Below are 15,953 nucleotides of genomic sequence, written 5' to 3'. Positions count from 1 at the left end.
TGAAATAGCATGATTTCTTTGTGGAAAAGAATATCAATACAACTTATTATCAGAATTACTTGTCAAATTATAGGACAAAAGCTTTTTACAGTCTACAAGTTCAGGGCACACATAACTTTGTAATCAACACATTGTGAATTATGTTTTGACAAGGTCAAACATGAACCATGTGTTAAAATATTGGTAACAAGACTTATTAATAGAATGCATGGATAAAATGGCTGACAAATGTATTAACTTTATTCCTTTGACCACTGGCATATAATGACTCCTAAAAAATTACTGTTACAAAAAAGACACGTATTTCAATTCAAAACAGCTAACTACTCTTAGTTGTGTACAGTGTAAATTTTGAACATTATTAATTCATGTTCTATAGAAATAAATTTTAAGTAACCTCAAAATGCCTTAATAGGTTTTGGAATAGAATAGAGAATCATTTATTACCAGGTGTTTAGTGGTAAGATAATAAAGTAAATATTTAGCCATCTCCCAAAACTGCTAAGACTGTAATCATCGTTTATTTTTGAACCTCAAAAACCAATCATTGGAATAATCTTAAACGTCTGTGCATGATATATTCTGGTTGTTTATATATACTTTGCTTTATATTTAGTTATTTACTTAGTAATTTTTTTTTTTTTTTTTTTTTGAGACGGAGTCTCGCTCTGCCACCCAGGCTGGAGTGCAGTGGCCGGATCTCAGCTCACTGCAAGCTCCGCCTCCCGGGTTCACGCCATTCTCCTGCCTCAGCCTCCCGAGTAGCTGGGACTACAGGCGCCCGCCACCACGCCCGGCTAGTTTTTTGTATTTTTTAGTAGAGACGGGGTTTCACCGTGTCAGCCAGGATGGTCTCGATCTCCTGACCTCGTGATCCGCCCGTCTCGGCCTCCCAAAGTGCTGGGCTTACAGGCTTGAGCCACCGCGCCCGGCCTACTTAGTAATTTTTAATAATAACTTTTGCTCCATAAATCTACCAGTCAAAAAGAAAAGTTAAAACAAACCAAAATTTTCCTTTCAATCCTACCTCTCCGTTTTATAATCTGAAACAAACTGAGAATCTTTCCATTCTCATGCTTGTCCTTTCCTTTCTTTTTAGTCAGATATTACTTTATATGAAAGATTTCATGATGCATGCAATCTTTAGGAACATACTTCTTCTATATTTTTTCAAGATAAATCCATGTTGTTGTATACCATTATATTTCTTTTTTAAAAAACTCATATCATATGACTTGGTGGCAGTATCACCACTGATACACATTTCAATTGTTTCTAGACTTTTGCTATTGTGTACAGCACCACCATCAATTTTTTCTCCATTATCTTCCTATCTTATCTTGCAAACAGGTGTACATGGGCAGGCATTGCTCTTGGATATATACCAAAGATATCTGGGTTTTCAAGTGCATAAATATTTTAATTTTGGTTAAGAAAATAAAACTATTTTCAAAACTGGTTTACTAATATATACTTCCACCAGTGATATAACAAGACACCATAGATACACATCTTCTCCAACACTGTTATTCCAGACTTCATATTCTTGACAATGCGATGGGTGGAAAATGGCATCATATGACTATCTTTATTAGAATCTTCATGATCAATACTGCTAATGCCTATCACGTGTTTACCGATCACACGCATTTTTATTTTTGTGAAATATCTACTTATGTCTTTCGGCAGTTTACCATTGAATTATTGGCACTTCTTCATTTTTAAGAGTTCTTTATGTGTTCTTGACACTAATACTTTGCTGATTGTGTACAATTATCCAAGTTTGTAACCTAGCTTCTTGCTTAGTTTATGGTAGCACTTTAAGAATTAATTCTCTTAATATAAGTAAATGCAACATTTCCTGTTATAACCAACCTTTTTATGAATAACACATATTACTTGAATCTAATAGATATTCATTTATATTTTTAGCCCTGTTTTTTGACATTTTTACATAAAAATTTTTGGTGTCAATATATGAGTTATTCAATTTTTTTCATACATCTTTCAGGTTCATTTGTGGAATAGCCCTTTCTCTGTCGCACTGATACGGCATGCCAATTTTGTCATATAACGAAGTTCCACGCAAGCATGGTTCTGTTTCTCAGCATTCTGACTGTTTCTGCACCTATGCCACACTGAGTAACCAAAGCTCAAGAGTTGTCATCCAGTTTAACAGGTATCTCATCACTTCTCTTCTTCTGAGCATCTTATATATTCTTTGTTCTTAACTCTTCCACAAAAATCTTAAAATCACATTCTTGAGTTTTATAAATAATTACTTTGGAACTTTGATTGTAATAACACTGATCAATTTAGAAAGAATCACTATTTCACACTATTGTCATCTTGCCCATGAACATGATATGTCCTAATTGGTTCTTCTAATTCGTATCATTTTCTCTGTATTTTTTACATCATAGATTTATTCTTAGATACTTGATATTCTCTTATACAATTTTAAGTTATATATTATCTTTAATTAAACTTTCTAGTTTGCTGCCTTTGTATAAAAATGCAACTGAAATTTCGATAGTAATTTTCTTTTTACATCTATTTTTATCTACAATCTTGTTAAACACTTGTATTATATCAAATAATTTGTAAGTGGATTCTTTTGTGTATTTTGTGTAAATAACATCAAATGGAAAAATAACTACTTTTTCCTGAATTACAATCCTTATTTTCTTCTTATCTTTATTTTGGTATTGCCTGAGGTAGGGCCTTAAAAACAATGTTGAACAGAAATATTCATTGTGGACTTCATAACCTTGTTTTTGTCTTTAAACATATTGCTTCCAATATTTTAACATTAAATATAATTTTTTTCATATTTTTAATAAATATGCATTAAGTAGCAATCAGTTGCTGATAAATTGTGTTATTTCAAAAAATGTATCAATTTTACCTAATTTTTAAAAATTATATAGTTGTTACTATTCCCACACTATTACTAAAATCTCTACTTTGTATGTAGTATCTTTTCATTTATACATTTGTTATTATTTGTCTTTTCCTGATAATCCGAATAGAAAAATGTCTACTTTCTTAGGGTTTTAAAAAATATTTTAAAATAATATTTAAAATAAGTGATATGTTATTGAAATAGAAAATAAAAACTGATTTAAAAATATTAACCAGCCGGGCACGGTGGCTCAAGCCTGTAATCCCAGCACTTTGGGAGGCCGAGACGGGCGGATCACGAGGTCAGGAGATCGAGACCATCCTGGCTAACACAGTGAAACCCCGTCTCTACTAAAAAATACAAAAAACTAGCCGGGCGAGGTGGTGGGCGCCTGTAGTCCCAGCTACTCGGGAGGCTGAGGCAGGAGAATGGCGTAAACCCGGGAGGCGGAGCTTGCAGTGAGCTGAGATCCGGCCACTGCACTCCAGCCTGGGCGACAGAGTAAGACTCCGTCTCAAAAAAAAAAAAAAAAAAAAAAAAAATATTAACCAAGTACAAAAATGTTTTTCATTGTGGATGTTTGTGCAGCAAAGCTTCTGAAGACTTGTAGGCTTGAGAACAGTGGTTGTATAACTTTATATTGAAATAGCCTTTTTTGTATACAATTTTAACTTCTGTTATTTTCATCAAAACTTTAAAGTCATTATACCATTGCCTTGTTTCCAGTGTTTGTGTTGAGAAATTTGATATCTATATAATTTTTATTCCTTTATGTGTGACTTATTGTCTCTCTAAACTTTTTGAATTGTCTTGGTCTTTAAAAAACTATTTTATTGTAAATTGATGATTTATAACATATACTTACAGGCTAAAAAAAGTGATGTGATAATTTATATATACAATGTGTAATAAAATTAAGCTAATTAATACACATCTCAAATACATCAATCATGTGGTAAGAACATTTGCAATTTACTCTTCACAATTTTGAAATTACAGTACATTATTTTCAACTATATTCACCATGCTATGCAATAGATCTGAGCAAACAAGAACTTCCTTCCGTCTGAGATTTTGGGCCATTTGACCATAATCTCTCTATTCTCCCCAGCTTCCAATCTCTGTAACTAACTTTGTGCTCTGCTTCTATGAGTTCAGTTGTTTTAGATTCCAAACATAAAGGAGAACATGTATTTCCCTTTCTGTGCCTGCCGTATTTTACTTAGCATAATTCATTTATTTCTCTATTGACTAATTGTTCTGGTAAGGACTTTCAATACTATGTTGAATAGGAGTGGTAAAAGTGGACATCCTCGTCTTGTTCCAGAACTTAAAGGAAAGCCTTCCAATTTTTTACCATTGAGTACAGTGTTAGCTGTGGACCTCTCATATATGGCCTTAAATGTGTTAAGGTACATTCTTTCTACACTAAATCTGTGAGAGTTTTTTATCATGAAAATTGTTGAATTTTGTCAAGTGCTTTTTTCTGCGTCTAGTAAGATAATGAGATGGTTTTTGTCTTTCATTCTGTTAATGTGATGTATCACAGTTACTGATTTACTTATGTTGAAGCCTCCTGTGTCTCGGGAGAAACGCCACTTGATCATGATGGATGATCCCTTTAATGTGTTGATAAATTCAGTTTGCTAGAACATAATGGAGGATTTTCATGTCTATGTTCATCAAGGATATTGACCTGTAGTTTTATCTTCTTGTAATGTCCTTGTCTGACTTTGGTATCAGGGTAATGCTGACTTGATAAATGAGTTAAAAAAGAGTCCCTCCTCTTCAATTTTTGGGAAGACTTTGGGAAGAATTAGTATTAGTTCTTTAAAAAACTGGTAGAATTCAACCATGAGCCATCAGGTCTTGGGTTTTTCTTTGATGGGAAAATTTTTATTACTGATTTAATCTCCTTACTTGTTATTGGCCATTTCAGATTTTTTATTTCTGCACAATTCAATCTTGGTAGGTTGCATATGCCTAGGAATATATTCGTTTCTTCTAGGTTATCCAATTTGTTGCTATATAATTATTTGTAATAGTTGCTTATGATTCTATTATGTGATATCAGTTCTAATGTCTGTGTTTTCACCTCTGATTTTATTTGAGTCTTCTTTTTTCTAGTTATTACAGCTAAATGTTCATTTTGTTTGCGTTTAAAAAAAATACAACTGGCTGGGAGCGGTGGCTAACACCTGTAATCCCAACACTTTGGGAGGCCAAGGCAGGCGGATCACCTGAGGTTGGGAGTTCGAGACCAGCCTGACCAACATGGAGAAACCCTGTCTCTACTAAAACTATAAAAAATGAAAAATGAGCCAGCCGTCAGGGCGCATGCCTGTAATCCCAGCTACTGGGGAGGCAGAGGTAGCAGAATCGCTTGAACCTGGGAGGTGGAGGTTGCAGGGAGCCGAGATCATGCCATTGCACTCCAGCCTGGGCAACAAGAGCGAAACTCTGTCTCAAAATAAATAAATAAAATGAAAATTTTAAAAAAGACACTAGTTTTATTAATATTTTGTATTCTTTTGCTAGTCTGCGTTTCATTTACTTCGATTCCAATCTTCATTATTTCCCTCCTTCGCCTATCTTTGTATTTAGTTTTTTTTTCTCTACCTCCTTGACAAATAAGATTAAGTTGTTTGAAATCTGCTTTTTAGGTAAACATTTATCATTATAAACTTTCCTCTTAGAGCTTCTTTTGCTGTATTCCATAAGTTTTGGCACTTTGCATTTCCATTTTTGTTTGTCGCAAGATTTTTTTTTTAATTTTATTGACCCATTAGTTGTTCAGGAACATGTTGTTAATTTATATGTATTTGTGAATTTTCTGAAATTCCTCATTGATTTCTAATTTCATAGCATTGTGGGTCAGAAAAGGTACTTGATATAACTTCAAATTTCTTGAGAAAATTCAGACTTTTGTCCTAATAGGTGATCTATCCTGGAAAACGTTCTCCGTGTGCTCAAGAATATTGTGTATGCTGTTGCTAATGGATGGAATGTTCTGTATATGTCTGTTAGGTCCATTTGATCTAATGTGTTTTCTTATTAATTTTCTGTCTGAATAATCAGTACATTGTTAAAAGTGATATATTAAAGTCCCTTACTATTATTGTATGGCAATCTCTTTCTCTCAAGGTCATTTCATATTTGTTTTACATTTTTAGGTGCTCCAATGTTGAGTATATGTGTACTTACTATTGTTACATCCTGTTGATAAATTGACCCCTTTGTCATCATATAATGTTCTTATGTGTCTCCTATTTCCATTTTTGAGCTTTTTTGTTTTCATTTGCGTGGAAAATCTTTTTCCATCCCTTCATTTTCAGTGTGTGTGTGTCCTAAAATACAAGGTGAGACTCCTACAGGCAGTGAATACTTGGGGCTTGTTTATCCTTTCAGTTACTCTTTTTTGGAGGATTTAATGCATTTATATTCAAGGTAATTATTGATAGGCAAGGACTTACTACTACCATTTTGTTAACTGTTTTCTGGTTGTTTTGTAGATATTTTGTTTCTGCCTCTTATGCTGTCTTCCTTTATGTATTGATTTTTTAACAAGTGGTATGCTTTGACCGTTCCAATTTTTTGTCCTACTAATAATTTTTGCTTTGTACTTCTCTGAGGTTTACATATAAGATATACATATATCAATAACCTATTTCAAACTGATAACTTGCATACAACTCCACACTTTTGCTCCAACATTTTATGTTGTTGAGGTCAGGTCAGAATTTACATCACTTTATAATGTGTGTCTCTTGACAATTTATTTCAGTTATAGTTTTAATCGTTTTTTTTTCCTCCAACTTCTTGAGATAATTCAGACTTTTGTCCTAATAGATGATCTATACCTAATAGGTAGTCTCACTCTATTGCCCAGGCTGGGGTGCAGTGGCGTGATCTCGGCTTACTGCGGCAAGCTCTGCCTCCCAGGTTCACACCATTCTCCTGCCTCAGTCTCCCGAGCAGCTGGGACTATAGACACACGCCACCATGCCCAGCTAATTTTTTGTATTTTTAGTAGAGACGGAGTTTCACCGTGTTAGGATGGTCTCGATCTCCTGACCTCATGATCTGCCTGCCTTGGCCTCCCAAAGTCCTGGGATTACAGGCATGAGCTACCACGCCTGGCCTAATAGTTTTGTTTTTAATTCTTGTTCCAGGGATAAAGTTACATGTGATCATTACGGTACTTGAGTATTCTGAATATATGACTCTGCTGTACTTCAACCACTGAGTTTTGTACTTTCATATCTATCATTATTAATTTGTGACTTTTTTGTTTCAGCTTAAAGAAGTCCTTTTAGCAATTCTTACAAGACTGGCGTAATGGTTATGACATCCCTTCATTTTGACAAAATGACAAACTTTCAGTTTGAAAATGACAAAATTTCATTTGTCTGGGAAAGTTTATATTTCCTCCTCATCCTTAAAAGACCAGTTTTCTGATTAAAGTATTTTTGGTTAGAAGCTTGTGTTTCTTTAGCACTTTGAATATGTCATCCCACTCTTTCCTGACCTGCACTGTTTCTCCTGAGAAATCTGCTGATAGTGACACTTCTTTGTATGTGACGGGTTTCTTATCTTTTGCTGCTCCAGAATTTTTTGTCTTTGATTTTTGGTAGTTTATTATGTGCCTTGATTAACTCCTCTTTCAGTTGTATTTGAGTGGAGACTTCTGTGCTTCCTATACCTGGATGTTGGCATCTATTCACAGAATATGGAAGTTTTTTGTTAAGCCCTTATTTATTTAAATATGCTCTATGATCCTTGTTCTCTTTATTCACCTTCTGCAGCTTCTATTCTGTAAAAGCTTGGTCTCTTCATAGTGTCCCATAATTCCTGCAGGATTTTGTTACATTTTTTTCATTCTTTTGTCTTTTAGCTCCTTTGATTGGATAATTGTAAATTTTGTTTTCCAGCTTACTGCTTTTTTCCGCTGCTTAATCACATCTTCTGTTTAATCTTTCTGTTTTTCATTTCAATCATTGTATCCCTCACCTCTAGGATTTCTATGTTTTAAATTTTTTTCTATTTTGTTGTAAAACTCACTTTGTGAGTTGTGTTCCAAATTTTACATGATTTTTTAATCCATACATTCTTATCGTTTACTGAACTTCTTTAGGAAATTTATTTGGAGTTGCCAGTCATTGCAGAGATCTCCATTCCTTTAGGGCCCATTATTGGAGCTTTATTAGTTTCCCTTGGAGTGTAACGATTCCCTAATTCTTCATAATCCTTGTGTGCTTGCAATGTTGTCTGTGCATTTGAGGAGACAGCCTCCTCTTCTGGTCTTTTTAAATGTTACTTGGCAGGAATAGACCCTGGCTATTTAGACTAGCCCATGACTCTGGAAAGGCCAGTTGGTGACAGTCCCAGTCAGGCAGATCTTGTTATGTGTTCTCTAATTCATGGGGTCACTGACTTTGCTCTGATGTCAGGCGGGGCTGCTAGCTGAGTTCTGCCATCCAGCAGAATCGCTGGCAAGGTTCTGCTGTCAGGAAGAGCTGCTGGCTGGATGATGCTTTCCCTTCTATTCAGGCTAGGAAGCGGATGTATTTCCTGGCCGGGAAATTCTACTGTATGGGATCTGCAGTTGAGCAGGGCTACAGGCTGTGATCTGAGATTAGTAAGTAACTGCTTGGGACAGGCAGGACCAGAGGCTGTGCTCCTTGGAAATACATGACTGAGGACTGCGTGCCACTCAGGTGGAGACCTGTGGTGAGCTTTTGGTTGAGTGGCCGTTTGCTCTCTCAGGTCAAGCAGGTCTAGCCTCTCTACTTCTCCAAAATGTATGGGGGTGGGAGTGTCCCTGCCTGGGCAGGGTCATTAGGTCATGCTCTGAGGTGAAGCACGGAGATTAGCTATCTAGAGACTCAACGCAAAATGAACTTCTTACCTTACTTATGAAGGCAATCAGCTCAGTTTTAAAGAGTGGTTATAAAGTCAGCTGGTATCACTGATTGAGCTGTCAAAAACACAAAAATACCAGCAAGATTCTGTAGGCTGGTCACTATGAGCTCTGCCTCCTTTGTTTCTATCTGACCCCAGGTAGTTTATGCCTTTAACCCCACTGTTCCCCATGAGTTGAGACTGAAGTGGGCTTTCTGGGAGGTGTCTCAGAGTGCTAGGGAAGATTGGATGCCTCCAGTTTTCTTTTCCCCACTGTGGAAACTGTGTGCCCAGGGAAATTCTCTGTCTGGCATTGTGCTGACTGACTTCAGGGGGGATGAAGGACAGCATCATAGTGAGATCATTCTTACTCATCTAATTTGTTTTCCTTCAGTTCCACAAATGACGTAGGTGTCTCAAGACAGTTGCCAAGTATGGAGGTTTTCAAAAAAGATGTGTGGTCTGTAGATAGTTGCTAGTTATACTTTCTGTGGGTGTTGGGTGGCACGAAGGATTGGGGGCAGTTGGTAGAGATTGCAGCCCGAGACTTCCTATTCTTCCATTTTGCTGATGTCATCTCCATCTCTTTGTCTTTTAAATGCTACTACTATGTGTGGGTTTTTAGTTATTTTTTCTCTTTCACACATTAGAAAGTACACTTTAATATTTTGAAGTATACTTTATACTACATACATTCAGTCTGCCTTTTATATTTTTAAATGCCAGAACAGTCATTATGATTACTTTTCACACAGTACTTCGTCACAATTTTACTTCTCTTTCTGTGATCTTTTGAAACATTTCTTTGGTCTTGGTTTTTGATTTGCTTATTTTGTTATATATATTACTATGATACTCTGAATTTATTTTCTTGAATGTTTCATGGATAATTGTTCTTGGTAATTCCTCATGTACTTTAATTTAATATTACCAACATTTTTCTCCTGATATATTATGCTGTTGTGTTTTTATTATGCTAATTTAAAAGTGCTGGTCCATCTGTTCTTAGTTTTGTTTCTGAGGAAATCAGTAATCCAGCATATTGCTTTTCTTTTGAAATCAATGATGTTCTCTTCAAATGTCTCATGATTTTGAGCTGCTTACTCCTGTTCTCATTTTATATACTCAGTCAGCTAACATAAGAAAAAAGACCAAACTTCAGTCTTTGGGAAGAAAAAGGCATTTAGTGGATAGTTGTTGTAATCAAAAGTTTGACTATGGAAATCTTTTACGACTCACCGCTCTTTCTGCCCCACATTGTTGCAAGCTGTTAAGAGAGCCTGATGCTTTCTCCTCTGGTGCCGGCAGGAGGTTCAGAACCACATAAGACCCTGCCTGCAGTTGTGAACCTCACTTTGACCACTCCCCCAAACCACCATAAAAATTCCAATCCAGTCTTTTTCCTTTTGTCAGTCATTTTTGGACCAAATTAGGAAGGCTGTCCTGCTCTCCCACAAAGCCTCATTCAGTAATAAGCCTGTTTACATAATTTTGGTGCATGTATAGCATCATCAGTCTTCTCATCTGAACCAAATTTTGGGTGAAGCCCTTCTAATTCTGCAGGGTGGCCACTAAACAGTGATAGACGATGATATGGTTTGACTGTGTCCCCGCCCAAATCTCGTCTTGACTTGCAGTTCCCATAATCCCTGTATGTCATGGGAGGGACTTGATGGGAGGTAATTGAATCATGGGGGTGGTTACCCCAATGCTGTTCTCATGATAGTGAGTTCTCAGGAGAGCTGATGGTTTTATAAATATACCCTTTATAAAGGCTCCCCCCCCTTTACTTGGCATTTCTCCTTCCTCCTGCCATGTGAGTAAGGATGTGTTTTCTTCGCCTTCTGCCATGATTATAGGTTTCCCAAGGCTTTCCCAGTCATGTGGAACTGTGAGTCAATTAAACCTCTCTTTTTTATAGATTACCCAGTCTCAGGTATTTCTAGAAACCCTAGAAGGATATTCTTCTTGGATTCTAACCTCCCCACCCTCCAAATGTTGAGGTTTGAAGCAGGCTAGGAAAACAACTATTAAAAATTATTCCTCAATTATCTATTATCACAGTTTCCAAAAAACAGGCTTCCACCATTTGTTCCAAAATAATGAAAGAGAGAAGACAATAGATTAGAGAAGATAAGAATGGATAGTAAGATATGCCCTGAAAACTTTTTGATATGGAAGGAAATCAAATGTTTCAAATTAATTTTATAAACAATATGTTTGAGCGGAATATAAAATTCTACATTTTATTTATATTAATGATGAAGATTATGCTGATCAGTTCAAATGTTGGAACTGTGATTTTGAAACTACTACTGATATTTTATTGAAATGTGGTTAGAGTTAGAAAAAATTACTGAAAATTTAATTTTGTAAAAATTATACTAAGATCTGTCCATCTTAAAAATAGAAGGCATTATTATAAATCAATATAATTATATTATTGTGTTTCAATACACTTATGATTCATATCTAAATAGCTTAGTTTTGCCCTAATTTGTCAAAAGCAGAATTTGAGAACTCCCATAATGGAATAAGTAGCTATAAGAAAAATAAAATAGTAATATACCATAAAGTGATTTCAGTTCCATTTCAGAGGAAGGGAAAATAAAAGGAGCAGTTTAAGGACAAAAATATTAGCACAACTACAAAATCAAACTGAAAGCATTATACACTTTTTCATAATATAGGGCAATTGAACCTCACTTGCTCTTCCAAATTCTATGACTAACTTGCAATTTCCTGCTCTACTGGCCTCCTGGGATGAAGGCACAGACATATTGATCTGACTGACGGTGAAGTATCACTTTGCAGTAAGTGTCTAAGTGGTGTGGCAACAGCCAGTGCTTTCTGATAGCTACAAAGGAGGACACTACCAGATCTATCTTGTTATTAATAAGATAAACGTTGTTTCTCTGTAAATGCAAAAGAAAACAAATTATTGTTGCAAACTTCACATCTCACTATGGTATAGTTTCATGTATTATCTATTTAAATTATTTTAATTGAAATGGTAAATATACAAATATCTTACCTTGTAGATGGTGAGGCAAAATATAATTTATGGAATAATGTCCTAATAAATGAAAGGGAAGTGCAGTGCTTGGAGATACTTGTACATAAGCATGATAAGATAATATTTATAGATCTAAATAAATACCCTGAAGAGAACTCTGAATCTCTGACCAAAGCTAAAGTAATACAAAGTGGTTATATGTTCTTGGATTTGTTAGGAATTAGAACATTATCTTAAAAATGATGAGAATTAATGAAAGTGTTTTAATCCAGAGGCTGGAATTAAAATACTCATATTTTTCAAATAATCATTTATGATTGTCTTAGACTATTTGGGCTACTATAACAAAATACCTTAAATCTGGTAATTTAAAAAAATAACAGAAATTTATTTCTCACAGTTCTGGAGGTTGGAAAGTGCAAGACCAAGACATGAACAGATTCATTATCTGGTAAGAGCCTGTTCCTCATAGACAGTAACTTATATGTGTCTTCACATGCAAGAAGAGGTGCACAAGCCTTCTCAGGTCTTTTTGATAAGGACAGTAATCTCATTCATGAGGGCAGAGGACTTATGACTCAAACACCTCCCAAAGACCCCACATTCTTAATGCCACTTCTTAAAAGAAGACATCCCATTACTGGGTATATACCCAAAGGATTATAAATCATGCTGCTATAAAGACACATGCACACGTATGTTTATTGCGGCACTATTCACAATAGCAGAGACTTGGAACCAACCCAAATGTCCATCAGTGACAGACTGGATTAAGAAAATGTGACACATATACACCACGGAATACTATGCAGCCATAAAAAAGGATGAGTTCGCGTCCTTTGTAGGGACATGGATGCAGCTGGAAACCCTCATTCTCAGCAAACTATAGCAAGAACAGAAAACCAAATACCGCATGTTCTCACTCATAGGTGGGAACTGAACAATGAGATCACTTGGACACAGGAAGGGGAACATTACACACCCGGTCCTATTGTGGGGAGCGGGGAGGGGGAAGGCATAGCATTAGGAGATACACCTAATGTAAATGACGAGTTAATGGGTGCAGCACACCAACATGGCACATGTATACATACGTAACAAACCTGCACATGGTGCACATGTACCCTAGAACTTAAAGTATAATTTTAAAAAATTTTTTTAAAAAAGAGAATGTGGACATACTTTTATTCAAACTTTCCTGAAACTAAAATAAAAATCATTATTTTCATCATGTTGCCAGCAAAGATTACTTAAAATATGTCTAATATTACCAAATTTTTTAATAATGAAGATGGACTGTAGTAAGCAAACGCAATTTTGAAAACCATGTGTTAAAGATAACTCCTTTGCTGCTTTAGTGCTTTATGAGAAAATAACATTCATTGCATAGTATTTTTGATTTTATAACCAACTGGCCTATCCGATGACACTAAATGCTATATAGTACAAAATATAAGGAGGAAAATGGTTTCATTATTTTATGCATAAAAGCCTGATTGGGTTTTTATACCTATTGGGTCTAAAAACCAAATATTTAGGCTTTTTTTTAAAGTTACAGCAGTGGTTTATTTTATAATCAACACAACCGTTTGTCTGATTTTATATTTTATATCTTAACAGTTTGAAGGTCAGCCCTTTCAAAAATCAAAGAAAAGGCAATTAAAATGACATTGCTTAAAATATTAGGGGAATGTTTCCAAGGAAAAAATTGTTAAAGTACTTGAAAATCCAAGACTATTTTTCATGTTGTAACTATTTTCAAACGTATTTAACATTTAGGTTCAAAGTCAGGAGCAGTGGCACAGCATCTGTTGTTCCACCTACTCGAGAGGCTGAAGCTGGAACATCACTTGAGGCCATGAGTTCAACACCAGCCTGGATGACATAGAAAGATTCCCATCTCTTTTTAAACAGGTTCAGTCAGATTTCAGAAACTGGGTGTAGACACTCTAGGAACTGATTGCATTCACTTGCTTAGTGTTCATTTTTGGCTTGGATCATGAACATAGTCTTTGAATGAAGGGTTACTTTCTCCAATTCGACCCGTTTTCATCATTGTATACCATTACTGTTTCCTTGAAAATAAACTACGTAATTGACATTTTCATACAACTTAACTATGGAAATGTGTAATATGTAACTATTTCCTGATTGTGACATTAATAATCCGGAATTCCATCTCTACTCAAACATCATCAAATACTAAGGCAGTATTAATTTTGGTAAAATATTTAAACATACATCTTAGTTTGCTGTAAAAAGTAAACACTTAGCTAACGTGCTCATTTTCACATATATATATTTTCGGTTCATAGGTACAGATATCCTGCATATTTTTGGCCTCATACAAAGAAAGAAATGTTTTTGAAAATTTACGTGTGTATTTGCATTTATCATCATAAATACATTTAATTCACTGTAAAGACATAGCCAGAAAGATAATCAGCTATCTGATAATTACAAGGTGTTGATTAGAAAATAGGTACTTACTTTAAATAGAATTGTTATTAAAATATCTTGCTTTACCTGACCTTTAATGCCTTTTGAGAATATCATGATCTGCAGAAACATAGATTTATTGAAATTAATTCTAAAATAGCACAGCATTTGCAGTGGTCTTGGTAATTCTCTAGCTCAGATGTATAAGCTCAGATTTTTGTATATATTCACTGAACACTTTTCGGTGTGTATGAGATCAAAGATTCTTAATCATACTCCAAATTGCACACTGCTAGCTAATTGGGTAGTTATAATACCATTTAGTTCATTTCTTAATGGAAAGTTGGAATAAACATAGCAGAAGTATAGTTATGTTTTAAAGGATGATTCTCTGTATATATTTCTCAATTTTGATAAGATGAGCCTGTCTTATCCAAAGACTTAATGGCTTCTTAAAGATATACTTGATTACTCAAATACACAAGGCATTCTTATTGGAAATCTTATTGAAGTAAATATGTATAACTGAAAAACGATTCCCCAAAATTAACACATCACAACATAATAAAACATTTTGCCCTGAGAACAGTCTTTATTACCAGCAAGACAAGCATGAAGAAATACTGGAAAAAGAGAATGCTGTAGTCAAATATCATAATGTATATATTATATATAATACATAATATAAATATGTATGATACACACATACAATATATGTACAGATTCACCTCTATGATCTGTTCTTTGACCAGAAATATTTTGAGATGATCTAGCTATATGCTATCATAAGCTGTCAAGCCATCACTTAATACTAATTTTTTTAAGCAGTTTTAGGTTACAGCAAAAATTGAGAGGAAGGTAGAGATTTCCCACATACCTCCTGCCTTCACACATGCATAGCCTCCCCCATTATCAACACCACACACTAAGTGCTACTTTTGTTTTAATTGATGAATCTGTATTGACATACATAATCGTGCAAAATCTAGAGTTTACATTACGGTTCACTGTTAATATTGTACATTCTTTGGATCTGGACAAATGTATAACAACATGTATCCACAATTAGGGTACTATGGAAAATTATTTCAGTTCCCTATAAATCATCTGTGCTCCGTCTTTCATCCGTCCTGCTCCCCAACCTCTGGCAACCACTGATTGTTTGTTACTGTCACAATTCTGCCCTTTGCAGAATGTCATATTGTGAGAATCACATGGTATGTAACCTTTTAAGATTGGCTTCTTTTAATAATATACATGTAATGTTCTTTCCATGGCTTGACAGCTTATTTCTCTTCAGTGCTGAGTAATATTCCATTGTAGGACGTACGGCAGTTTATTTATGCATTTACCTACTGAAGGGCAACCTGGTTGCTTCCAGGTTTTGCCAATCGTGAATAAAGCTGCTGTAAATATCCATGTGCCAATTTTCACGTGAATTCATTTGGGTACTGTGACTGATGGAACATATGGTAAGAGCATATTTAATTTTGTAAGAAACTGCCAAACTGTCTTTCAGAGTACCATTTTGCATTCCCAGCAACCACTATTGATAGTTCCTGTGGCTCCATATCCTTGCATTTGGTGTTTTGAATTTTGACCATTCTAATAGGTATATAGTGGTATTTTATGGTTGTTTTAATTTGCATTTGCCTGATGATCTAAAATGTGCAGCATATTTCATATGCTTAT

The 15,953-nt window shown here is 35.1% G+C and overlaps 1 protein-coding gene and 1 long non-coding RNA gene across 2 annotated transcripts in view; one reads left to right on the top strand and one right to left on the bottom strand.

Annotated features, from left to right (window-relative positions):
- The window catches only part of GPC5 (glypican 5), a 1,454,359-nt gene that overhangs the window by 496,660 nt on the left and 941,746 nt on the right, over window positions 1–15,953 (bottom strand). The gene's annotated exons all lie outside the window — the stretch shown is intronic.
- LOC144336293 (uncharacterized) lies at window positions 1,944–14,432 on the top strand. Its single transcript, XR_013407922.1, has 3 exons — window positions 1,944–2,179; window positions 12,223–12,273; window positions 14,138–14,432. It is a non-coding gene; the product is annotated as an uncharacterized LOC144336293 (long non-coding RNA).

The sequence above is a fragment of the Macaca mulatta genome, chromosome 17, assembly GCF_049350105.2.
Source record: "Macaca mulatta isolate MMU2019108-1 chromosome 17, T2T-MMU8v2.0, whole genome shotgun sequence".
NCBI lineage: Eukaryota > Metazoa > Chordata > Mammalia > Primates > Cercopithecidae > Macaca > Macaca mulatta.
The sequence above is the reverse complement of the archived record's forward strand: the minus strand, read 5'-3'. Positions and strand labels throughout refer to the sequence as shown.